General features: G+C 36.5%; 2 long non-coding RNA genes across 5 annotated transcripts in view; one reads left to right on the top strand and one right to left on the bottom strand.

The window, feature by feature from the left end:
• Nucleotides 1-25478, bottom strand: part of LOC122422574 — a 205507-nt gene that overhangs the window by 13149 nt on the left and 166880 nt on the right. For 3 of the 4 annotated variants that reach the window (XR_006263878.1, XR_006263877.1, XR_006263880.1), the window contains one exon: nucleotides 17927-18048. This is a non-coding gene — a long non-coding RNA (uncharacterized LOC122422574). Of the gene's footprint in view, nucleotides 1-17926; nucleotides 18049-21290; nucleotides 21354-25478 lie in introns of all 4 variants that reach the window. The other variant, XR_006263879.1, reaches the window with a different exon arrangement.
• LOC122422576 lies at nucleotides 931-11521 on the top strand. Its single transcript, XR_006263883.1, has 3 exons — nucleotides 931-1108; nucleotides 9219-9256; nucleotides 9846-11521. It is a non-coding gene; the product is annotated as an uncharacterized LOC122422576 (long non-coding RNA).

The following is a 25478-nucleotide window of genomic DNA, read 5'->3' as shown; positions in this document are numbered from 1 at the left end:
TAATCAGTTATGAAGTATGAAAAAAAAAACCTACCAATTAAACTATAACAGACTGCTAATACACTATCTTTGTAAGATACACAGTAAATTCTAATTTGTTAGTATTAAAAATAAATACATGTCTTCAAATTGATGGTCCTGAAAGCCAAGCTGTCAGTAAAAAATTTCTACAGTAGACAGTGGCATTTCTACCCTTTTTTTTAAAAGTTAAGAGTCTTAAGCACTAAGATACACAATTGGAAATTGTATACAGCTTAATCCTTTAAAAATTCTTATTTTTTGTATTATAGAAAAATTGGCTTAGAAGTCTAAGTCAGGTTCACTCAGAATTTGTGTTGCACAAAATTATAATGATAATTAAATAATTTTTCACATGCAATGACACTGAATTCTGCCATATTTTGGAAAGGGTCACAAACCACAGAAGTTCTGCATTCTGCTTTATTTCAAACCTTACAGTATCAGTTAGGAAACATCTAAGTAACTCTGGAAACACCTGAATGGTTCAAAATGCACACTTATTTTTATTTTGTGAGTATCCTTTTACACGAGTCATTAGATGAATTTCTTGTTCTAAATAAATGTGTCAAATTATTGTCATAAAATTTTAAGCCAAAAATGGGAAATGAAAGTACATGCTCTAAATTAGAGGAAAGAGGAATTAATAAGATGTTCAGTTCAGTCGTTCAGTCGTTTCCGGCTCTTTGAGACCCGGTGAACCGCAGCACGCCAGGCCTCCCTGTCCATCACCAACTCCCGGAGTCCTCCCAAACCTGTGTCCATTGAGTCGGTGATGCCAGCCAACAATCTCATCCGCTGTCATCCCCTTCTCCTCCTGCCCTCAATCTTTCCCAGCATCCGGGTCTTTTCAAATGAGTCAGCTCTTCGCATCAGGTGGCTAAAGTATTGGAGTTTCAGCTTCAACAACAGTCCTTCCAATGAACACCCAGGACTGATCTCCTTTAGGATGGACAGGTTGGACCTCCTTGCAGTCCAAGGGACTCTCAAGAGATTTCTCCAACACCACAGTTCAAAAGCATCAATTCAGGAGTGTTGGCTGGGACGGAGCAGGAGCGGAGCGGCCGAGAGGAGCTACCCCACATCCAAGGTAAGGAGCAGCAGCTGCGCTTTGCTGGAGCAGCCATGAAGAGATACCCTATGTCCAAGGTGAGAGAAACCCAAGTAAGACGGTAGGTGCTGAGAGAGGGCATCAGAGGGCAGACAGACTGAAACCACAATCACAGACAACTAGCCAATCTGATCACAGGACCACAGCCTTGTCTAACTCAATAAGAAGGCGTGGGGTGTTGTAAAATGTATACATAAACATGAAAATGTTATCTAGCTTTCTTAAGTCAGAATTTTTCTTTTGTGGTAAGATTCTTACATGATTTGTATGAAATATTTCAGGGGTGTAGTTATAAATGTAACATTAAAGCACACTTCCCTGCAATGTGGTATGACTTCCTCCTAAGAAGAGAAGCATAATAACACGGTATAGGTTTTGCTTCAAGTAGCCTGATCATGTGAAATTTTCCAACAGATTAATTTTGGTTGGGCAAAGCATATTTTAGATTTGTCATCAGAGATATTTGTCTGCTCACTACACTTGTATTTAGGTGGCCTTTGAGTTTCAATACTGGTAAGCATTCTTCTTGAGCTCCTCTGGTGCCTCAGCAGTAAAGAATCTGCCTGCAATGCAGGAGAAGGCAGATGCGTGGCTTTGATCCTTGAGTCTGGAAGATCCCATGGAGGAGGGCATGGTAATGCACTCCAGTATTCTTGCCTGGAGAAAGCCAGAGAAACCCGTCAAGCTACAGTCTATAGGATCGCAAAGAGTGGGACATGACTGAAATGACTGAGCATGCACATACCACAACCATTCTTATATTTCAGAATTTAAGAGGTTTTGGAAATAACCTCATTACATTCTTGAGAGTAACATGTTAGACTAACAATTAGAAAATTATATAGACTTTTTTTCCTTTTAAATTTGTATTGAACTTACTTAAGTTTAAAAAAACAACAACAACACAAAAACAAACAAACAAAAAAAAAACCCGAGTTCACTCATTTCTCTCTTCCTTCACTCCTTGCTTCTTGCAATCAATCATTTGTTCTCTTTATCTTTAGCTTGGCTTTTTAATTTTTGGTTTGTTTCTAGATCCCACATATAAGAGAGATCATACAGTATTTGTCTTTCTCTTTCTGACTTATTATTTCATTTAGCATAATGCTTTCAAAGTTCACCCATGTTGCTACAAATGGAAAGATTTTCTTCTTTTTTTGTGGCTGAATAAGATTCCACTGTAAAGAAATGTTCCATGATTTCTTCATCCATTTATCTATCATTGGAAACTTAGGTTGTTTCCATATCTTGCCTATTGTAAATAATGCTGCAATGAACATGGGAATGTATGTGCTTAGTCGTTTAATCCTGTTCGATTCTTTGCGATTCCATGGACTGTAGCCCGCAAGGCTCCTCTGTCCACGGGATTTTCCAGGCAAGAATACTGGAGTGGGTTGCTATGCCCTCCTCCAGGGCATCTTCCCAAACCAGGGAGCGAACCCAGGTCTGCCACAATTAAGGCAGACTCTTTACCATTTGAGCCATCAAGGAAGCCTAAGAACAGTGGAGTGGGTAGCCTATCCGTTCTCCAGGGGAGCTTCCCAATTCAGGAGTCAAACCACTGTCTCCTACATTGCAGGTGGATTCTTTACTAGCTGAGCTCTCAGGCAGGCCCAAGGGGATGTATGCACTTTTCAAATTAGTATTTTCATTTTCTTTGGATAAATACCCAGAAGTAGAATTGCTGGATTTACATGGCAGTTCTATTCTTAATTCTTTGAAGAACTACCATATTGTTTTACATATCTTCTTTTCAAAAATTGTCATCAAATATTTTCTTCCTTCCAGCCTTCAGAAGTCATCCTAAAATGAGTAATTTTTACAATTGGAAAGTAACTGAAGCCTCAGAAAAGCATTTAGGAATAATGTTATGCCTACATATTATAATTTATCTTTCTCTACTCCTCAAGCTTTCTTTTTATGGACACATGTATTTCATTTTTTAAAAATCTTATAATCATTTTTTTAACCTAAGTAATTTACCATGCAATCATTATCTCTAGCCATCAGTAACTCTGTTAAAATTATATAAAATTAATTAATTTTATAACGAATTTCAACTAGAATTTTAAACACTAATTAATGCATCATGTACCATATGAAGGGCACATGCATGTTTGCATGTTTATATGTGTGTGTGCACAAGAGTGTGTGTGCATATGTGTGCAAAGAATTTCAATAACCTCTTATGCCAATACTTCTATAATGCAATTGAAAATATGACAATCTCTTACTATAAAACAAGTGCTAAAAGTAACAGTTTATTTGGTCAATTTCTAATGTACTAATTTTGGGTCAATTTCTAATTTTGTATTTTCAGCCAGGGTTGATATAGTTTCTTTTAGATATTGAAAATTTATAGTTTTGTTTATGTAGTCTAATAGCTAAAGTAAAAAGACTAGGGAAACTCTGCAGAAAATTCAGTTAAATAACTGCTTGAAAATGATTTGGAGTTCTCTTTCCCAAGGTCAAAGAAGAGGTAAAGTTTCAGCTGTTGCTTTCCTAAGGACTGGGGTGAGATTCAGGGATGGGATGCCTTCTGACATACCTCACTGGAGGTCATTCTGGGAACTTCCAAATTATTCATAAGTATAATTAAGCTCTAAATTGCAGACAGAATAAGACAAGTAAAAAAGATCAAAGTAAAGAGGTTGCGGAATTCTGGAGTGCCAGTGGGTAGGAAGGTGTGCCATGGGAGGGAGAGAAGAGCACCCTAAAGAAGCTCCTTCTAGCAAGTTAAAGGAGTATTTTATTGAATACTTTGGTCAATAGGCATTGGCAAACCCTCTGGGCTTCATGGTATAGCCTAGAAAAGGACGATGAGAAAACTGATGACCTGCAGAACTAGTTAGACTTCCTTTTGATTGCTGAACTGAAAAACCAACCAGATTCCATTATACTTTCACACTTGCAAGTCAAAGATTCTTGACTCATTCTGTCTCTTGTTTGGTGCCCTGGGACATTTGCCATATAACTGTATTCACATGTGTATTCACCATCAACATTTTAAGATGTTCTGAAAAACCCCAAAGCATTATCACTTCAAACCAACACTCCAACTCAACAACTCTTCTCAGTCTTTGATGCCAGGAAAGGTTGGGTTATGGAGACTGTGAGCTAAGAGTCTTTAACATTAATGTGTGGATTTGGGAATCCAACACTAGTGGTGGTGAACAACTTTGAAACATCATATTCAGAAGCTTGATGATGTTAGAGTTTGTATGGGTGTGTCATCATACTTAATGTATTTGGTAATTTCAATTAACTTCAAAAGGATGAAATTTTTCAACCTATTGAAAGGAGACGTGGGCTACAGAGCTGAGAAGCACATTTTCTATTTTACATGGGCATAGAGCTAAGTGTAGTTATTTTCCCCTCTTCAGGGGTGAGTGGAGGCGGCACAGATTGCTGCAGTGTTCACAGTACTGCAGTCCCAGTGAGAACGGCTGAGCCACTCTGGCCTCCCGGTCATGCTCTCAGGTCGTTTTGGTCTCTAGGAGAGCATTGTTGCACGCGACACAGCTTCTCCTTTCAGGTACTGGACTAAATACATTTGTTGGGTCACAGAGAAAGCAAGGAATTCCAGAAAAACATCTACTTCTGCTTCATTAATTATGTTAAAGCCTTTGTGTGGTTCACAACAAACTGTGGAAAATTCTTAAAGAGATAGGCATACCAGACCACTCAATCTGTCTCCTGAGAAACCTGCATGCACGTCAAGTAGCAACAGTTAGAACTGGACCTGAAACAATGGACTGGATCAAAATTGAGAAAGGAGTATGACAAGGCTGTATATTATCACCCTGCTTATTTAATGTCTATGCAGAGTACATCATGCGAAATGCCGGACTGAATGAATTATAAGCGGGAATCAAGATTGCTGGGAGAAACATCACCAACCTCAGATATGCAGATGATACCACTCTAATAGCAGAAAGGGAAGTGGACCTAAAGAGCCTCTTGATGAAGGTGAAAGAGGAGAGTGAAAAAGCTAGCTTAAAACTCAACATTAAATAATAAGATCATGGCATCTGATCCCATCACTTCACGGCAAATAGAAGAGGAAAACGTAAAGCAGTAACAAATTTTATTTTCTTCGGCTCCAAACTCACTGTGGATGGTGACTGCAGCCATGAAAGTAGAAGACTCTTGCTCCTTGGAAGAATAGCTATGACAAGCCTAGCAGTGTATTAAAAAAGCAGAGGCATCACTTTGCCAACAAAAATCCGTATAGTCAAAACTATGGTTTTTCCAGTAGTCATGTAGGCATGTGAGAGTTGGAACAGAGAAAGGGCTGAGCACCGAAGAACTGATTCTTTCCAATTGTAGTGCTCTTAAAAGACTCTTGAGAGTCCTCTGGACTGCAAGGAGATCAAACCAGTCAATCCTAAAGGAAATCAACCCTGAATATTCATTGGAAAGATTGTTGCTGTAACTGAAGCACCAATACTTTGGTCACCTGATATAAAGAGCCAACTCATCGGAAAAGACTTAGACTGGTACAAGTACAATACCATACCTTTGGCCCATGTGAAGTCAATAATAGACCTGAAGCTGGAAGAGTAAAATATACACTCACTTCTGGACTCCAGTAACAAGTGAAGAAGAAAAGACTGAAAATACAGAGAATTGCTTTAACATATAGAAAGAGGCATCAATAGGTTTTGCAAAAGACTTGTAAGACACAGTTTTTAAATAGATTTTAGCTCATAAAGTTATTTTACACATGTTTATAGGGAAATATAAAAATACTATTAGGCCAAATGTTCATGGACAAATATGTTTAATATATCAAGTATTTTATTAGAAGTTGGGCTGAAGATGTTGATGTTATTTTAGTTTTTGTGAGTGACTGCAGGAATAACTTCAACTTATAAAGAAATGACAGTAAAGAATAATCACAAATTATTGCAGATTTAATGACATGCAACTGATAGAATTTTCCAATTTTGTGACCTAAGGTATGTATCTGTGAGCAGCAGATAAGTATATCATTTTTTTATTTCAAAAGTTCTTCAGACAGAATAGTATTTTTGAGAGTTCTTTAGCAGTAGAATTGGTAGTTAAAATTTTTATCTTTTGTATCGTGCTATGAGGCAGAGAATAATTTATGGCTAGACATCCTGAACTCCTAAGTCAGTTTCCTTCCAGACACATCTGTGCGCCAAATGAAAATGCAAAGCATTTCATTGTATAGTACATCATTTGATTGGGGAATAAATGGAAGATTTATTCCTAATAGCTTCTTTCTCTGTTCACATTTAAATATATAACATGGGATGGGAAGGAAGTTCTAGTTTTATAGTGTCTTGATTACAATAAGCAAAAGCAATGATCTATATTTCCAAAAAAAGACAAACAATCATCACTTTTAAGTAGCATGCTTAGTCACTCAGTCATGTCTGACTCTCTGCAGGGCTATACCCTGTCAGGTTCCTCTGTCCATGGGACTTTTCAGGCAAGAGTACTGGAGTAGGTTGATTTTTCTCCTCCAAGGGTTCTTCCCAACCCAGGGATTTACCCCACGTCTCCTGTGTCTCCTACATTAGCAGGTAAATTTTCTACCTGCTGAGCCACTGGGGCAGTTCCATTTCAGCTAGTAGAGAAAGCATTTTAAATCTTTATTTTAGAAATAAGCACTCCTACATAAGCGTGTTTCTTTCCCAATGAACTTCAGCATACTCTATGTTTAGCCATCCTTGCTATTGAGAAGAGATAAATTTGCAAAATTTCTCCCACATACCCTTAATCTTTTGCACTATTTCAAAAGCAGAAGAGATTGCTGAGATTGTTTAGTCTAGCAAGCTATCTTGCTAGATAACTTGCTAAACAAATTTACCAGAAGAGAATAATTTTTAAGTATAAAATAATTAACAATTGTACTGAGGAAAGAAAGGAAAAGAATATGTGGTCTGTTTTGGTCATTAAAACAAGATGGCAAATGTTTTTTAAAGTTTTGTATTTTGAGAATTATAGATTCATTAAGACATTGGGAAGATAATAGAGAGAAGTCCCTTGTCTTCTTCACTCACCTTCTCCAATGGTTATATTTTATGACTGTAGCATAATATAAAATCAGAAAAACTGACATCAGTGTCAGAGCAGTGTGTGTGCGTAGTTCTGTGACACTTTATCACACGTGTAGATTTGGGTAATGACCAACATAATCAAGATGCAGAACCATGCCATCATTTACAAAGATCTCTTCCTTCTCACTCCCCTTTTATAACACTCTCCCACCATCATCCATAATCTCTGACAACTACTAACTTGTTTTTCCTCTCTGTAATTTTGTCATCTCAAAATATTATATAAATGGAATCATGCAGTATGTGATGTTTAGACATGTTTGTTTTTCACTCAGCATGATGACCTTGACATTCATCCAAGTTGTTGCATTATGAATAGTTCATTTCTTTTTATTGGAATAAATGTGCAGGACTGCAAGTGCTGAGTTTTATGATAAGTGTATGTAACTTTCTAAGGAAACCAAACTGTTTTCCAGAGTGGCTGTACCATTTCACATTCTCACTAGTAGTGTGTGCGAGACCCAGCTTCTCTGCATCCTTACCTGCATTCTGTATTGTTACTATTTTTACCTTGAAAGTGAAAGTGAAGTGAAAGTGAAAATCACTCCATGTATGGTGATACCACATCATGATCTCAATTTGCATTTTTTTCATGCTAATAATATTGAACATCTTTTCATACATTTGTTGCCATGTGTATATCTCCTCAAAGAGGCTAAATCTATTTATTTTAAAAACATTCATAGGACACCAAATGATATCACAGGATACCAAGTAATTTTTTCAAGTACTAAGTACATTTATTAATCAAACATGTTAGTTTTCCTCCACAGGGTCCATTTGAAATAATATTAGGAATTGTGTAGAATAAAGATTCAAGCACATATACCATCCTATAATTGTTGACAATTGGTGAAATTTAAGAAACGCTTTCTTAAAATTTAACTTTAAGAAATGTTAAACTTTACTTTCAAAATGGTAAAATGTACAACATGAGATTCCCGAAACAAAATGAAACAAAAAGATTAAACCCTCAGTGTTTTTCTAAATTTAAAATTTTCTTATAATTTAAAATAATAAGTAAGCTTATAATTGTAAGCGAACACAAAGAAAAGATATATATAATATTTCCTATGAAAAACCTTTTTGTACAGAATAATATGATTCAATAATATATTTATAATAACCAGAAGATGATAAAATATAATTAATTAATATAAAATTACATTTCATTGATTAATTTTCAAGTGCTTTTCTTTATCCTTGTTTTTATTTTTTATTAACAATACAAGGCTGTTTACTAAAAAATCTTAAGACACAGTGATAAGTAGACATCAGAGGAAAATCAAATGTTGACATAATAGTTATTGAAACTATATTTTGAGTAGTTAACTCTCTTGAATAATTGAATTAACTTGGTGAAAGTATTCATTCAATTAATATTTATTATGCACTACTGTATATCTTTATTAAGCTAGTATCTTCAAGGCTCTTGGGGTTCATGGATAAGTGAAACATATTCCCTGACTTTAATAGACTTAAAATACAGTAGAGAGAGAAAGAATTATAAAAAGTTAAGTGCTCTGATATTTTCTTGACATTTTTAAAGAAAAAAGTAATAATTATCTGAGATGGTTAACCCTCTGAATTTATAATAAAACTATTCTGAATATTTAGTAAATAATGTTCACTTATGTAGGACTTTAATTACTAATTTATTTTCATTTAGAAACTTCTAAATTCATGAAAAAATTGGCAAAATGAGAGAAAGATTAAGAAATGGTAGTTGAAAGAACATGAATTATATTCTGTTTGTTTTGATCTATAAATTTCTCCAAAAGATGTGATGGTTATGGCTAATGGAAATACTATGTATTTAATGTTGTGTCCTGTAAACATTTACATATTTTAATTATTTTACATCTAAATGCTTGTATAGATACTGGATTGTACTTGTGGGCTTATATAATGGTATGTTAGAATTCAAGGCAATATTCTAAATTAAAATTCACATTTTAGACTATGGATAGTCATTCCCCCAAATTTGATGTGTTTTTCAGACTGAAGACCCCAAGAAAGAAAAAAATACGTGCATATGGTAAGTGTTCCCTATATACCTTGAAGGCTCTTACAGGAAAAGAATGGGAAGAATTGTTCTTAATTTTACTCAGGACCAAATACGAAGACATTAAAAAAAAAAAAAAAGTGCAATTAGGATAGAAGCTATCCTGAGTGTTTCAAATTTGAAAGGGATAAATGAAGTATGCTTAAAAATATCCATCACTTTGAAAAATGTCTGAATTACAAGAATTTTCCTTGTAAAGGACTAATGAGCCAGGAAGATGGACTAGATTCCTTCTCAAGGTCACTCTAATCTTTAAAGAATCTATGTCTTTTCTTCTGTAAGAACAGAACCTCCTCTTCTCCTACTCAGACCCTGATCAGGTAGCTAATTGGAATTCTATAACTTCTTTCTGAATCCTAATACTATAATAAACAGTGCCATCTACTGACTAAATTATATTATTGACTACCTCCCAGAAGTAGTAAAAATTCGAGGAATTGTAAATCCTACTGAGAGATTTGTTATATTCATTTATGTTAGTCACACGTTATACATACTTACTTAAAGCTATGGGAAATGTAGATATAGTCTGTTTTGATCTTCTTGTTTTTTTTTTTAACAGATGAGAAGATTGAGATTCAAAAGATCGATCAACTTGCCTGAAATTTTGACATAGCATTTTTCAGTGAGCACCGTTAGAAACAGAACCCTGGGAATGGAAGGAAATTTAACACTTTGGATATGAAAATCAGTCTGCAAAGTTGTCCATCCACTGGGGAAAAAATCTGACAGATATGATTAATGACATAAACATGAAATCAATATAGCAAGGCAACTTAGGAAACTGCTGATGTAAAGGTTTGGGAGAAGGAAATGCTCACGTGTAGGCTTAAGTAAAAATAATGAAAGAGGAAATACTAAATTAAGGCTATTTGGTTCCTTTTGTCTTAACAATAGAGAGTTGGAACTATTTGGTTCCAACTTGATTTGGAAACTTGATTTGCCTTCACAAAGACATGATATATAAAATGAACTCATTTTGCTTCAAGACATTTCCCATCAATACCAACTTATAGCACAAGAACTAAAAAATAATTATAGTCATAACTTTAGATTTACAGCAATTAGGCTGAGTAAAATAGAAGCAACCCAAATGAATATTGTTATATTTTTCATTATTAATAATTAAGCCATGTTTGGTTTGTATTTGTGCCCAAGACATAAATTATTTCTCTATTAGATCACCTTTAAATATTAAATTCAAATGGACTCATAGTTCTGTCCTTCATAGCTTTTAAGTGCAGTGTTCTAATTCAAGCAAGGGACTTAAATATTTATGAAGTGGACACTGGTGGAAGGATAGTCTACCTTCTCATTTAAGGTAGTAAGTTATCAGGCTGATTACAATAGATCCAGATATTTTGTTGTTGTTATTGTTTTTAGGCTCATACAAGTTTACATATAACATGTGAGAACATTTTTTTAAATATACATCAAATTAAGGAACTTAGTGTTAACCAACAGCAAAATCAATCATGTTAGAAAATATCCCCAATTATCCTAGTCATTTTTTATCCTGATATCTTCCATCTTTTAAACTTAGAGAAAATTAAAAGCACTGAAAACTCAGATTTCACTTTAATTTGAAACCACGTGACTATGTCAGGTTTCAGAAGTCTCTGCTACCTTTACCCAGACAGTTTTCCATGAGTCAAACTAAAGTCTCCTAAAGAACCAGAATTCACCATAACTGAGACGCCGACAGTAACAGCATAACGAAACACTGGAGAACAGTGCTTTCAGAAGGGGCACGCTGACCTGAGGATACACACAACATTCAAAGTGATCTGGGGACTAGAGACAGAGACTCGGGCTGAGGGCACATTCCAAGTCTCCTCAAAGATGTCCTTGGCCGAGGATGAGGATAGAACCCAGAACTGCTGACCGCAGCAACTGGAGTAAATCCTGAAACCACACAACCATTTAACAGAACACACAGATACTTGTTTTCTGTACATGTATATTGGGGTTTGGATAGGATTTCAAAATTGTTCACACTCAGCATCTTCTGTTTCCAGGATCTCATTTGATGAGCCCTTCTCTTTCCATTATTTGATCAGAAGACATGGAAAATTTGACTCTACTTCACTTTTCTATTTATCTCAGAATTAAGTTTTATGCTCCATTTGCCATCTGCTGTGTTTGTGTTCTCTGCCCTTTTTAACCCTGTATTGAAAGAAGCTTTAGACCCATTTGGATGATATTCATTTGCAAGCAATGGATGAAATCAGAATAATATAGCATGAACTAGTATGAACATGCTCCTACTTCTTGCTTTCTCTCTATTATGGTGAACTACAATCCTCAGGCATCCAAAACTGGAACCGATTTTGGATTTGATCAACTCTAAATTTAAGGGAGGCAGTGTGTGTGTGTGTGTGTGTGTGGTGTGTGCGTGCACGCAAAAGATACAAAAAAGAAAAAGAGAGACTAAAGCAAACACGTTTACAGAGACAACAGTAACAGGGCAGAATATTCACTCTGAGGCAGTAAGGTGCTCCATTTATTTTCATTGTTGGTTTTGTATTTGTTGTTTGTTTGCTTTTGGCCATGCTGCACAGCGTATGGGATCTTAGTTCCCTGACCAGGAATTGAATCCACGTTCCCCGTGCCCCCTGTGCTGGAAGCACAGTCTTAACCACTGGACCATCAGAAAAGTTACCCTATTTTCGTTGTTTTATCATTCCACAATAATGGAACCACAAGTGGGTCAAGAGATACCTGGAGTAACAGGCAAATTTGGCCTTGGAGTACAAAACAAAGTAGGTCAAAGGCTAACAGAGTTTTGCTAAGAGAACGCACTGGTCATAGCAAACACCCTCTTCCAACAACACAAGAGAAGACTCTACACATGGACATCACCAGATGGTCAATACCAAAATCAGATTGGAGAAGCTCTATACAGTCAGCAAAAACAAGACCAGGAGCTGACTATGACTCAGATCATGAACTCCTTATTGCCAAATTCAGACTTCAATTGAAGAAAGTAGAGAAAACCACTAGGCCATTCAGGTATGACCTAAATCAAGTCTCTTACAATTATACAGTAGAAGGAACAAATAGATTCAAGGGATTAGATCTGATAGAGTGCCTGATAAACTATGGATGGAGATTCATGGTATTGTACAGGAGGCAGTGATCAAGACCATCCCCAAGAAAAAGAAATGCAAAAAGACAAAATGTCTGTCTGAGGAGGCCTTACAAATAGCAGAGAAAAGAAGAGAAGTGAAAGGCAAAAGAGAAAATGAAAGATATACCCATTTGAATGGAGAGCTCCAAAGAATAGCAAAAACAAATAGGAAAGTGATTAACATAAAGAAATAGAGGAAAACAATAGAATGGGAAAGACTAGAGATCTCTTCAAGAAAATTAGATAGAGATACCAAGGGAACATTTCATGCAAAGATGAGCACAATAAAGGACAGAAATGGTATGGACCTAACAAGCAGAAGATATTAAGAAGAGGTGGCAAGAATACACAGAAAAACTGTACAAAAAAGATCTTCATGACCCAGATAACCACAGTGGTGTGATCGCTCCCCTAGAGCCAGACATCCTGGAATGTGAAGTCAAGTGGGCCTTAGGAAGCATCACTACTAACAAAAGTTAGTTGTTTCGTTGTTATTATGGAATAACTTCTTGACTAAACACACACTCTATAATCATCCAGGGTCATGTATGACTCAAATTAGCAAATGCAATTTATAAAAGTAATTCAAAATGAAGTTAAAATATGTGCAACAATTATTTCCAGCTTATATGCCAGGTGACTAAATGTGTGACATATAATATGATCCAGCTAATTATCTAAACACAGACAGCAAATATCTAAAACAGTAAATTCTCTACTTGATCCATGGCCCATAACTGCCATTTTTTACAGTAAATCTTGGAAGTTGTTGAAAATTATAACCAAAAATGTGCCATTACCCATGATCAAAAGCCAGGCCTGAGGATCTTGGATTAGTGCTAAATTTGCACTGATTGGGAAGAAGAAAAATACATGTCCTGCCCACCTGCACCCCCTCCTAATTAATTACCTTCTAAAGTGGCCTGAGGAGGAAAGAACAAGGTCAGTTGCTGCTTCAATCACCCCAATTCATTAGAGGCCAATCCAAGGAACTACCCCGTATATCCAGATCCACTTCAGTTTTGAGAAATATCTTGATCCAGATAGATTTTAATAACCTCTTCACTTCTGTCAAATAAAGCTTGGAAGTAGGTTTTAATACACAGAATCCAGTGGCCCCATCAGGATGCTTGTGCTCCAATGGACCACCTGCACTGCTGGATACACCTGTGTTTCTGAGTATACCTGGGGTAGAGTCATAGGCACACAAGGAGATCTGACACAATTCAGATTAGGGCATCAGTTTATCTCTCCTTGGTTCTTTAATCTATCCATAGAAAAAAGAGCTTTCATTTGAAGACGTGCCTAATTCCTGAAATTTTCACTTCCTCAGGCACTGAATCTTATTCACATATTTCCCACTGCAATAGAAGGTCTTTTATAAATAGGATGAAAATGTAATTTAATAGTTTTTCAGATGACTTTTGAGACTGGAAGAGAAAGACATTAATGATGACACCAGGACAATTAGCATAATCCAGGGCTGTACTAGCAGAGAAAATATATGGGTGTATTTTCGAGCAGTATATACGGGTTCCCGTCTTAAGCCTTTAGGGTTTTAGGAAAAGAAATGAAAAGACTATAGTAGGGTTGAATACTGCATGGTGGATACCTTCCCATTATTCAAAGCCTGATTCCTGTCTTTCACTTCAAATGCTACCTGGCAAAGGGATCATCTGCTACATCCTGCTCTCAGTTTTACAATTAATCTACCTTACATTTATTACAAGTACATGATACATACACTGTCTTACACACAGTAGGAAGACATAAGAAGACTAATGAGCAATCAAGTAATACTGTTGATTTTCTAGAGTATTATGGATGCTCAAAACACTAACCAAAGAATTTAGACATAGATTATCTAAAGTTGGCCTGGAATCACTTATCACAACTCACTTGGCAGTGCTCCTTGTATTTTTTCTGGCAAAGGGTCTTACACAGACCAATGGGATATTAGAATATTGTTTATTCAGAGAATCATCATCATTATCACAGAGTTTATCCTGTAAGAATTTTTTTTTCTTTTAGCTTGAGTATATTTTAAATATAAATTTCCTACTATGTATTTTTCATTCTAAATTTTAAAAAGTAGGTTTTGAAAACATGATTGCATTTTCCGTCATGCAGTTTCTCCTTTTAGTTTCTGATGGTTAGTTCCTGTATACCCTTGGTAAACATTCTGAACTTCTTTTAATAAGTACTTTTACTACTTTTAGGAAGTTATGTTTTTTAAAAACGATGAAAATCAGAACCGCAATGAGATACTGCTTCACACCCATTTAGTTCAGTTCAGTTCAGTCACTCAATGTGCAACTCTTTGCGACCCCATGGACTGCAGCATGCCAGCCTTCCCTGTCCACCAACTCCTGGAGCTTGCTCACACTCATGCCCATTGAGTCAGTGATGCCATCCAACCATTTCATCCTCTGTCAGCCCCTTCTCCTCCTGCCTTCAATCTTTCCCAGCATCAGGGTCTTTTCCAATGAGTCAATTCTTTGCATCACGTGGCCAAAGTATTGGAGTTTCAGCTTCAGCATCAGTCTTTCCAATGAATATTCAGGACTGATTTCCTTTAGGATGGACTGGCTTATCTCCTCGCAGTCAAAGTGACTCTCATGAGTCTTCTCCAACATTGCAGTTCAGAAGCATTGATTCTTGGGCACTCAGCCTTCTTTATAGTCTAACTCTCACATCCATACATGACTACTGGAAAAACCATAGCTTTGGCTAGAAGGACCTTTGTCGGCAAAGTAATGTCTCTGCTTTTTAATATGCTCTCTAGGTTGGTCATAACTTTCCTTCCAAGGAGCAAGCATCTTTGAATTTCATGGCTGTAGTCACCATCTGCAGTGATTGTGGAGCCCAAAAAAATAAAGTCTTTCACTGTTTCCCCATCTATTTGTCATGAAGTGATGGGACCAGATGCCATGATCTTAGTTTTCTGAATGTTGAGCTTTAAGCCAAATTTTTCACTCTCTTCTTTCACTTTCATCAAGAGGCTTTTTAGTTCTTCCTCACTTTCTGCTATAACGGTGGTGTCATCTGCATATCTGAGGTTATTGATATTTCTCCCAGCAATCTCCCGGCAAAAAACCCATTAAGATGGATAAAAGCACAAAGATAGATAACAATAAGGACTGACAAAGATGGAGAGAAATAAGAACTCTCACACACTGCTGGTGGAAAAGTTAAATGGCACAGATGCTTTGGAAAATAGTCTGGCAATTCCTTAAACAGCTAAATGTATAGTTGCCATCTGATCTACCAATTCCACTCCTAGGTATATACTATGAAAAATGAAGCCATGTGCCTTAGCTTTACCTCACCAAGTACTGATTAATATTTTGCTTCATTCCTAAGCTTTAGTGTTGGAAAAAATCTAGAAAAATCTCCACTGTATCCTCAGGAATAACTGATTATGATTTCAAGTTTCTGAGATCACTAATAGGAACAATGTGTAAAAACACACAATGATCCCACTGATTTATAAATTATTATGTTACCTTCCATTTTGCAAAGTAGTAAAACTGAATATTGGCATAGAAAAATAAGATACTCATTGCTTCAAAATAAAGATTCGATTATTTTTTAACATATACTCTGAACTCCATATAGGAAGGAATATCTACTAGCATAGTATGGAGCAGTTTTCATGTAACACAAAAGGTCAAGAGTATTAGATCTATATTGGACTTTTGGGGTTGAATTTCTGCCTTTTCTGCCTGCTAACTGGGATTTGGGGGAATTATCTACGTGTTATCTTGTATTAACTGAATAGTAATAATAATAATGCCAGCATAATAGAGCTTCTGTGGACCACCCACAAGAGGGTGTCTCCAAAGTGAGGTAGCCCTGGAGGGGCTGAAGATTGAAGAGGGAACCTGGGTGGTGCATCTTCACCTCCACCACTCATTCTGTGTTTATCTTTCTTTCTTTTATACTTTTCATTCACTCATTCAACAAATATTAATGTGCATCTCCCATGTTCTAGCCACATTCTCAAGTTCTGGAATTTCAGTGAACAAAACAAAAGTCCCTGTCTTGAAAGAGTTATCATTATAGAAAACGAAAGGCAAACAATAAACAAATACTCAGTAAGTCAGGAACGTATAAGTGTTCTGCAGAAAAATACTTCCGATTAAGGTGAAGAAGTGACACCTGAAAGAAGTGAGGGAGTGTTTATACTCGGGCAAAGAGCATCCAGGCAGAAGGTGCCCTGACTATGAAGCGCTTGTGTTCACGCAGCAGGACAGACCACTTGGTATGACTGTAGGATAAGAGATCAGAGACTTAGGCGGGAGCTGACTTCTGAGTTGTATTCCAAAGTTCAAATTTTAGAAACTTAGTTTTTGTTTTTTTGTTTTTTTTTCAATAGTTTCCTGAATTTCTACCCACAGCTTACTTTTATCCTGAAAAGGGGTATTTAGTTTGAGATTTGATGATTCCTCCTATTTATATGTTGTTCCATGGACTTATTTGTCTATAAGAAAGGGGTAAGAACAGTCTCCTGTAACCAATGATTGTAATTTTACTTCAATAGTTGAAGACTCCCAGATGTTTGCTGTTTTCCACTTTTCTGAGAGAGGTTTTAGATGTATCTGTTTGCCAAATTAATATTTTATACTAATTTTTCTTTTCTTAGAGGATTTCTGTTCTCTTAAGTGGTTTTATTTTTAATTATTTTTAAAAATATTTTCCTTTATATTCTTAGTAATGGTTATTTGTGATGATTGTGGCATCTAGTCTAGTACACAGTACCTTGTAAAATTTGTCATGCTAGCAGAACTACTGCTAAACAAAAATTAAACAAAAAAGACCATGCTATGTACTCTAATGGGAGTGGGGGTAGGGAATGAGTCTTTCTAGTATTCTTAGAGAAACCAGGTGGTTTTATCATAAATATTCTACTTTAACATATGTAAGCCATTATGCATCTCAAAGGAGACAGGCAAACAAGATCAAAGTTGTAATCTTCAACTTGTACCGACCAAGAGAATCAAGAACAGAAGGAAGGATGGGATCAGGTATCCTCAGGGCCCAAAGAAAACTAATTCACTGAATTGCAGAGTCAAACACTTTATGCCCAATGACCGTAGCAGCACAAGAACAAACCTAAGCCAACTTCCATATACCAGCTCACCCTTTGCTTACTTTCTGGGAGAAGAATATATTGGTTGGTAAGAGAATATTCTCCAGCTTTAAATTCAGTTCAGTCTGACACAGTATTTCCCCTCATTTTCTATTGCTTTCTTTATCTCTGGTAAAATGAAAGTCTAAACTTCCATTGGCACTGCTGTTAATTCTGGGACTTCCAGCAAAGCCGGAGAAGGAGTCACCATTGCTCTCAGAAACGTTCTTCTGGGGCCATCGGGAAACTGGAATATGCAATTATAAACTCAGATGCTGGAGAAGCTGCCCCAGCTACTGTTCCCTTCAGATCTCTCTTTCATTAGAGGACAGAAAATCTGTATCTTCCTGTGAAGACAGAATAAGCATTGTTTGATACATACCTTGAGGGTCCTGATATGAGCTGAAGAATAGTCAGGGTTCATGTACAAGCAGTAAAGTCTTCAGCAGCTGCCTTGCAAGTGACCTGCTACCTGCTGACATTTAATATCTTATTTTCATATTCCTGTGAAGAAGAAGAAGAATATAGAGATTAGAATGATCCTCCATCATCCACAGCCAAGAAATGGAAGACTAGGGTCAAAAGAGCGTTCTAAGGCACTCAGTGTGAAAATATGTAAGTGGAAGTGTTAGTCACTCAGTCATGTCTGACTCTTTGAGACCCCATGGACTGTAGCCCACCAGGCTCTTCTGTCCATGGAATTCTCCAGGCAAGAATACTGGAGTGGTTGCCATTCCTTTCTCCAGGGGATCTTCCTGATGCAGGAATTGAACACAGGTCTCCCACATTGCAGGCAGATTTTTTTATCATCTGAGCCACCAGGGAAGGCACTCAAATCAAATTAAAAGCTTCAAGTGTGTAACCAACACAACAGTATAATGGAGGTCTCAGAAAGACTAAATTTTCATTTCTGTTATATCCCAAGTACTCTCTTCTTTTTCTGACTTCTAAATCTGTTCTTGCCCCTAATCTTCTGTTAGAGAAGCTGGTGACAGGTTAGTACACGGATGTGGCCTGCAAAGTTAAGAAGAATTTTATCAGGGTGTAGGGCTCAAAGTTGAAGTGAATTTGATAGATGGCAAGGAAATGAATATGCCAATCAGAAGAAAAAACCAGAGCACGCAGTACAAACAAAACAGTTTTTCTGGGGGAAGATGTGTATGTGGTGAGGGTATGGTGAAAGGGAAGGAGGTTGTCGGTGATCCAGGTGGAAGCAAGGAGCCTTAGTGTGGATGATAATTCTTTATGTGTCTGTGTACTCCTCCTCGGTGTATTCCTCCCTTTCGGCATGGTAGCAATGTAACTCCACTCCTTAGTCCCACATGATAAGTCTGGTCATCTCCTCCTGCTCTGAGATGAGCTGAGTTCCTGGGCTAAACATTTTAGATGGAAGTAGAGAAGAAATAAACAAAACTCTTTGCTCAGTGCCTGGTCTATAAGATGTAAAATTCATGCCTGAATCATCAAGAGTCCTTTGCAAACAACTGAAATGGTTCTATTAAGTAAAGAATGAAAATTACTAGAATGGAGCTGAGAACATGACAGAAGCAAAGGACAGGTGAACAAACTTTGGGAAACATGTAAACTTGAACCTTTGGATCAAGTATCAAGACCTTGGGAATGGACCACCTCTTTATTGTGCTATAACTGGGACACTCAGAGCCCATCACATTCTTCTTCATTTGTCTCCCCTCAGGACACATATTTGTAATTGTCCTAGCTTTTAATAGAGTACCAACCACTGGAAGATGTGGTGAGGGATGGGGAATAAAGACAGTCCTATGATTGTCATTCTAGACAAACCACAGGGAACAGGAGAGGGTCAGACATACAGCCAAAGAATGGATACTGAGGTGATCAAAACCATATGGGCCCATTATAATTCAGGGCTTGACAGTGCTAACATTTTTTGTCATAATAAAAGAAGTGCAGCAGAAAAAGGTAGGTGGTGGGAAGGAGATAGAAAGAGAGAGAATAAAGAAATAACTAGAATTATCAGGAATTTCAGAAAATGTTGGGTATGCAACTCAAAGCATTATTGTAAATTCCTGACACACAGCTAATTGAAACAAAGAAAATAAAGAATGCTGTATCTATGGTTCTTTGAAATAAACATTTGAGTATGGCTTTGTGTCATGGAAAATTCTCTTGAAACTTATTCTGGTAACACTGCTTCATTATAGGTCTCTACCTATTTTCCACTTGTACATGTTTTACAATTTCAAACTTAATACTTAAGCTGAGTTAATGGCAAAAATAAAGACTAGGTCATTTAGCGATTCTTTTTCCCATTACTATGGAGTTAATTAAAAGGGAACCCATCTTCAGCTCTCCTCAAAGGCTTATCCTCACAAAGACCAACACATGGGATGCATTTGCGAGCTCTTCATTGAAAGCCACTAGTAAATTCAAGTGCCATCAGTCACTCCACTGTGACCCAGAAACTTTTAAAAGTTCTCTTTTTATTAGCTGTGTGTCAGTTAAAATAATGTACTCCTATAACTTTGTTTGAAAAGTTACTTTATATTACTTTAAGAAAAATTGTTTAACCTAATTTGATGTTTTTAACTTTTTCCATTGTTTCTGTTTTTACATGCAAAACATATTAAGATTTTGACCAACCTTATTGCTACCTTTGCCTAAGAATTACAACCCATGGGAACAGCACAAATGTTCATCAAGACAGTGATTAAATAAACTATGGTTTTATGCACATATGAAATATTATGCAGAAGTTAAAAGGAATGAGGCAGTTCCATCTGCACTGTCAATGATATTGAGTGAAAGAAGCCAGTTACAGAACAATATTATATAATTTAAACAAGAATTTTTAAACAAGATATTCTTATTCAATTAATAAAAGGATGGGCCCCAAGAATTTCTTTTGCTTAAAAGTTCCCTTTCAATTTCAATCTTGATTTGAGGGTTGATAATCAGTGAAGTAGGCATTATCAACACTCCCGCTTATTAAAAGAAAAACAACACAGAGAGGTTAAGCAACTCAATACATAAATAAGGAGGCCAGTCTGCTGCTAAAACTTGAGTTCTTAAACTGTATCTTGGTAAAGCATCTTATGGTCTAAACAAAGCTGCATTCAAGTGTTAATAAGTGTTTGTCTTGGGCAAATAATATAACCCATTTAGTTCTCAAGTTTACTCGGCTACAAAAAGGGCATAATAGTAAATATCTCACTATGCTTTTATCAGAATCAGACAAAATAATATATGTATAACATAGTGCCTGCTGCATGCTCAAATGGTAGCTGCTATTATTTATACTGACATATCAGTATTATTAACAAGCTCTTGATAGATAGATGGAGGAAATCTTCATCATGCCAGGATTTGCTTATTTCCTCCTTGCCATGAGATGCTATTTTCCTAACACAGAAATATTTCATTAGCAGACTATAATACTTTATTCCAGATGCTACTTATCTTAACTTGGGACATTGAAATACTTTTTGAAATCCTAATATTTACGTATTAAATTTAAAGTACTATATTCAGAACATGGTTTTAGACAAAGTCAGAGATTTACATTATGCAATGAGAACAGTTACAAAGCAGAGCATGGTAGATGAAATTGTCCAGTACCACTACTGATTTAAATGAAGCTCTGATTCACTGAATAGCATGAGTGCTTTTAATTGCAGTATCTTGTTTAGGTTCAATAAAGTTTATGAAAAACTGAATGGTGAAAATGATGTTCCTGATTTTGCACCAGGATAAAAATATAACCTTACATGTTAGTATTCCAATATCATGTCTCTGCAGTTGTTAGATACACAGGCATTACTGTTCATCTGCTAAAAAAAAAGATGAGTGAGAGTCAGTGTATCTCAAATGTACCAAAATTAAAATTTATTATTCCAAGTCAATATGCCTTTATCAAAACAGTAATCAAGGAACACATAAAAACTGATTCCTTTATATCATTCTGAATACTTAGCATTTTATTGTTAATTTACAGAAAGAAAGAGAACTTATTTAAAAGTTTCTACCTAGGTGATATATTTATATTCTGTGAAATAAAAATAGTGTGAAATGTAAATAACATTATTTGCATCTATTTAATAGACATTACATTAAGAATAGTATCAAATTATTGCTTTTTGGTTTTCATCTGTTACACTAATATTAAACATTTTAAATCTTCATTAGGCTTCTCCTCCCATTCTTTCTTCTTTCCCCATATCACAACTCAAATTGCTTCAAGAACATGAATTAGTTTGTAAAATAATGTTTTGCTGACACAAATGACAATAATTCAAACATAGATTAAATTTCACTTTCTAATCCTAAAGGCCTTTTTAAAAAAACAGAAATTTGTTTGGAAAGTAATAATTTGGTGTTTACTAAAACTCAAACATTCAGGAGGAATTTTTGATCTCTTGTTCACTCTCATAAATCTCTCAGCAAATAGCCGTATTCTAGTAACATGAAAAATCTGGGTCACAACCCTCCCATTTACTGATCAGATAATTTTCTCTGTGTTAGACCTTTTAAAAAGAACATCTCGTCTAAAATCCTATGATATCTTTCTGTAGTTAGATATTGTAATACCTTCAGGATAAGCAAGCTTCCCTTGTGGCTCAGCTGGAAAAGAATCTGCCTGCAATGTGGGAAACCTGGGTATGGTCCCTGGGTTGGGAAGATCCCTTAGAGAAGGGAAAGGCTACCCACTTCAGTATTCTGGCCTGGAGAATTCCATGAACTGTATAGTCCATGGGGTCACAAAGAGTTGGACACGACTGAGCGAGAATGGGAAATTAGAAGAAAAAAAAACTTTAATGAAAAGGAAAATATATTTAAGGATAGTGTTCTAATAATTCTTTTTGGTAAATTTAATTCATACTTAATACTTTCTTATCCATTTTTTTTTTTTTGAGATGTATTTTTGAAAGTGTATGAAAGATCAGCTTCTTTCTCTACCATGAATCTAGGTTTTCCTTTGCAGGACTGATTAAGTACATTTAAAGACTATCACAATATTTCCTATAATTTTGAAGAAAAGCAAAACAAAAAAAAATTTGTAAACTTTGTTATACAAATAATAAACAACATGGTTTGTATTACTTTCTTCCTCTTGCCTTTTTTTGCTTTGGGCAACTCTGCCCAATTTTCTTCCTCTAAAAGTTTCCTCTGAGAAGCTCATGACAGAACTTGCTCATTCTCTCCATACCCTGCTATCCCCACACCGGCAGCAAGGTCAGGAGAGCAAACGAAACACACCTGAGTGAAGACCACAGCGCAGGCATCATGTTTAATGTGTCTGCTTTCATTACTCTCATAACCTTGAAGTCAAATATAGAAAATCAAATTAGGACTTACTAGATAAAAATCAAGAACATTTTTTAAGGCTTTTTTTTTTTTCTTTATTCTTTGGTTGCTCTCAAAAGTAGTTAGGTAATAATCACTTATGGGCTTTGTAAGGTATAGTTGGGGCCGAGGCAGAAAAGGAAAGATGACCTCAACAGATGTAGGTTACCTTTATTCAGGCAAGGAGGGGCGGCAGTCGGCCTAACGACCAGGCTGAGCGCCGAGAGGGAACAGGGAGGCTCCATATTCATAGGGAGGTTTGTGGAAGCGATAAGGGAAATGTTAATCAGGCGGAATATTTTGAGTATTCTTTAGTTGAGATGACATTTGTAGTTGGGCAGAGAGTGATAAGTCTTCTGGGCAGGAGAAGGGGTGGAAGGTTTCCAAACAGGGGGTGATAAGTCCCACCCAGATAGATGTAACCGGCCTGAAGCATCAGAGCAGAACTAAAGTTCTGTTCTGTTTTTTCCGAAGTTAGATGATTCAGCAAGGGCCTTTGAGACTATTGTTTTCTTTTCTAGGCCCAAAAGACTCCTTCAGGCTTCCCTGGGAGCTCAGTGGTATAGAGTCTGCCTGCCAATGTGGGAGATGTGGGTTCAGTCCCTGGGTGGGGAAGATCTGGAGAAGGAAATGGCAAGTCACTCCAGTATTCTTGCCTGGGAAACCCCATGGACAGAGGAGCCTGGCAGGCTTCTCCATGAGATCGCAGGCAGTCCATAAGATCGCAAAGATGGACACAAGTTAGCAACTAAACAGCAGCACAAGTATAGGAATGCTAATTAAACTAATGATAAGGGCACACATTTTAGAGGTGGTAATGCTCTATTTAAGCATTTTTAAAATGGTTTGAATCTTATCTGTTGCCTTTTTTGTAACGTATTAGGGTCCATTCCAAAGAAGAAAAAAAAAGATCACATGAATGATATATTTCCCAGGTTAGTGTATAGTTGGCCCTAACTTTAAAAAACATATAAAATCAGGGAGGAAGTGCGTAGGTTTTGCATAAATATACATGGGACAAATGAAACAGATCTGTGATGAAGCAAATTGCTTGCATGTGTGGCTTTATCTTTATAGCCAAAATGGCTTACTCAGTCAGACATGTGAGCTGAATCTGGCTCTTGCTCTAAAAATTATCCCAATCCATGTCATGCTGCCCATAACACACCCCGACTCCACTAGAACAGTTTAACTCTGCATGCCTCTATGTGGCCAGCTTTTACTGTGCTCAGCTGGCTCTGTTCTAGATATAGAAAGTGATACCAAGGAAAGATTTCCCACAGATTTCACAGGGTGCCAGGCATAAAGAGTTATAAAACAAAATAACAATAAAGGATAATTTATGAAGTTCATGGGGATTTAAAGGTCAGAGAAATTCTGCTCAATTCAAGGGGGTGAGGAAATCATTGAAAATAGTTTCTTGAAGTCTTTCAGGAGTATTTCAAGTAGTGGAGATAGTAAGTGAAAAATAAAGAGGTAGGGGACCCAAGAAGAGGCAGGGGAGTGAGAATTTAATGGTAGGCTAAGGATAAAAAATAGGATTAGAGACTTGTACCTTCATTTCTCAAGTAAGAATTGAGCCAATTAAATCATGAGCAAGATTGCTTTGCCATTGTAAGAACCACTCATTAGCAATTAAAAATGAAATCTCTTTCGTATGACTGGATACAGCTCCTTAACTCAGTTCAGTGGAGCGGTCAACATCAATATAATTTGATGACATTACTTATAACTGATTTTACTGCTTTATGTATTTTTGAAATCGAATTCTTTCTTTCCTATTGTTGTTGTTGTTCCATTGTTAAGTCATGACCGACTCTTTGTGACCCCATGGACTGTAGCACACCAGGCTTCTCTGTCCTCCACTATCTCCCAGAGATTTCTCAATTCACGTCCACTGAGTCAGTGATGCTATCTCATCCTCAGCCACTTCTCCTTTTGCCTTCAATCTTTCTCAGCACCAGTGTCTTTTCCAGTGAGTTGCCTCTTTGCATCCCATGGCCAAAGTATTGGAGCCTCAGATTCAGCATCAGTCTTCCTAATGAATATTCAGGATTGATTTCCTTTACTATTGATTGCTTTGATCTCCTTGCAGTCCAAGAGACTCAAGAATCTTCTCCAGCACCACAATGTGAAAGCATCAATTCTTTGGCATTCAGTCTTCTTTATGGTCCAACATTCATACATGACTACTGGAAAAACATAGCTTTCACTATATGGACCTTTTTGGCAAAGTGATGTCTCTGCTTTTTAATGTGTTGTCTGGATTTGTCAAAGCTTTCATTCCAAGGAGCAAGTGTCTTTTAATTTCATGGCTGCAGTCACTGTCCACAGTGATTTTGGTCCCTGGGGAAATAAAATTTGTCACTGCTTCCACTTTTCCTCTTCTATCTGCAATGAAGTGATGGGACCAGATACTATGATCTTAGTTTTTTGAATGTTGAGTTTTAAGATAGCTTTTTCATTCTCCTTTTTCATCCCCATCAAGAGGTTCTTTAGTTCCTCTCCTCTTCACTTTCTGCCATTAGAATGGTATCATCTGCATATCTGAGGTTATTGATATTTCTCCTGGCAATCTTAATCCCAGCATTTCACATGATGTACTCTACATA

The sequence above is a fragment of the Cervus canadensis genome, chromosome 20 (assembly GCF_019320065.1).
Source record: "Cervus canadensis isolate Bull #8, Minnesota chromosome 20, ASM1932006v1, whole genome shotgun sequence".
Taxonomy (NCBI): Eukaryota; Metazoa; Chordata; class Mammalia; order Artiodactyla; family Cervidae; genus Cervus; species Cervus canadensis.
The sequence above is the reverse complement of the archived record's forward strand: the minus strand, read 5'-3'. Positions and strand labels throughout refer to the sequence as shown.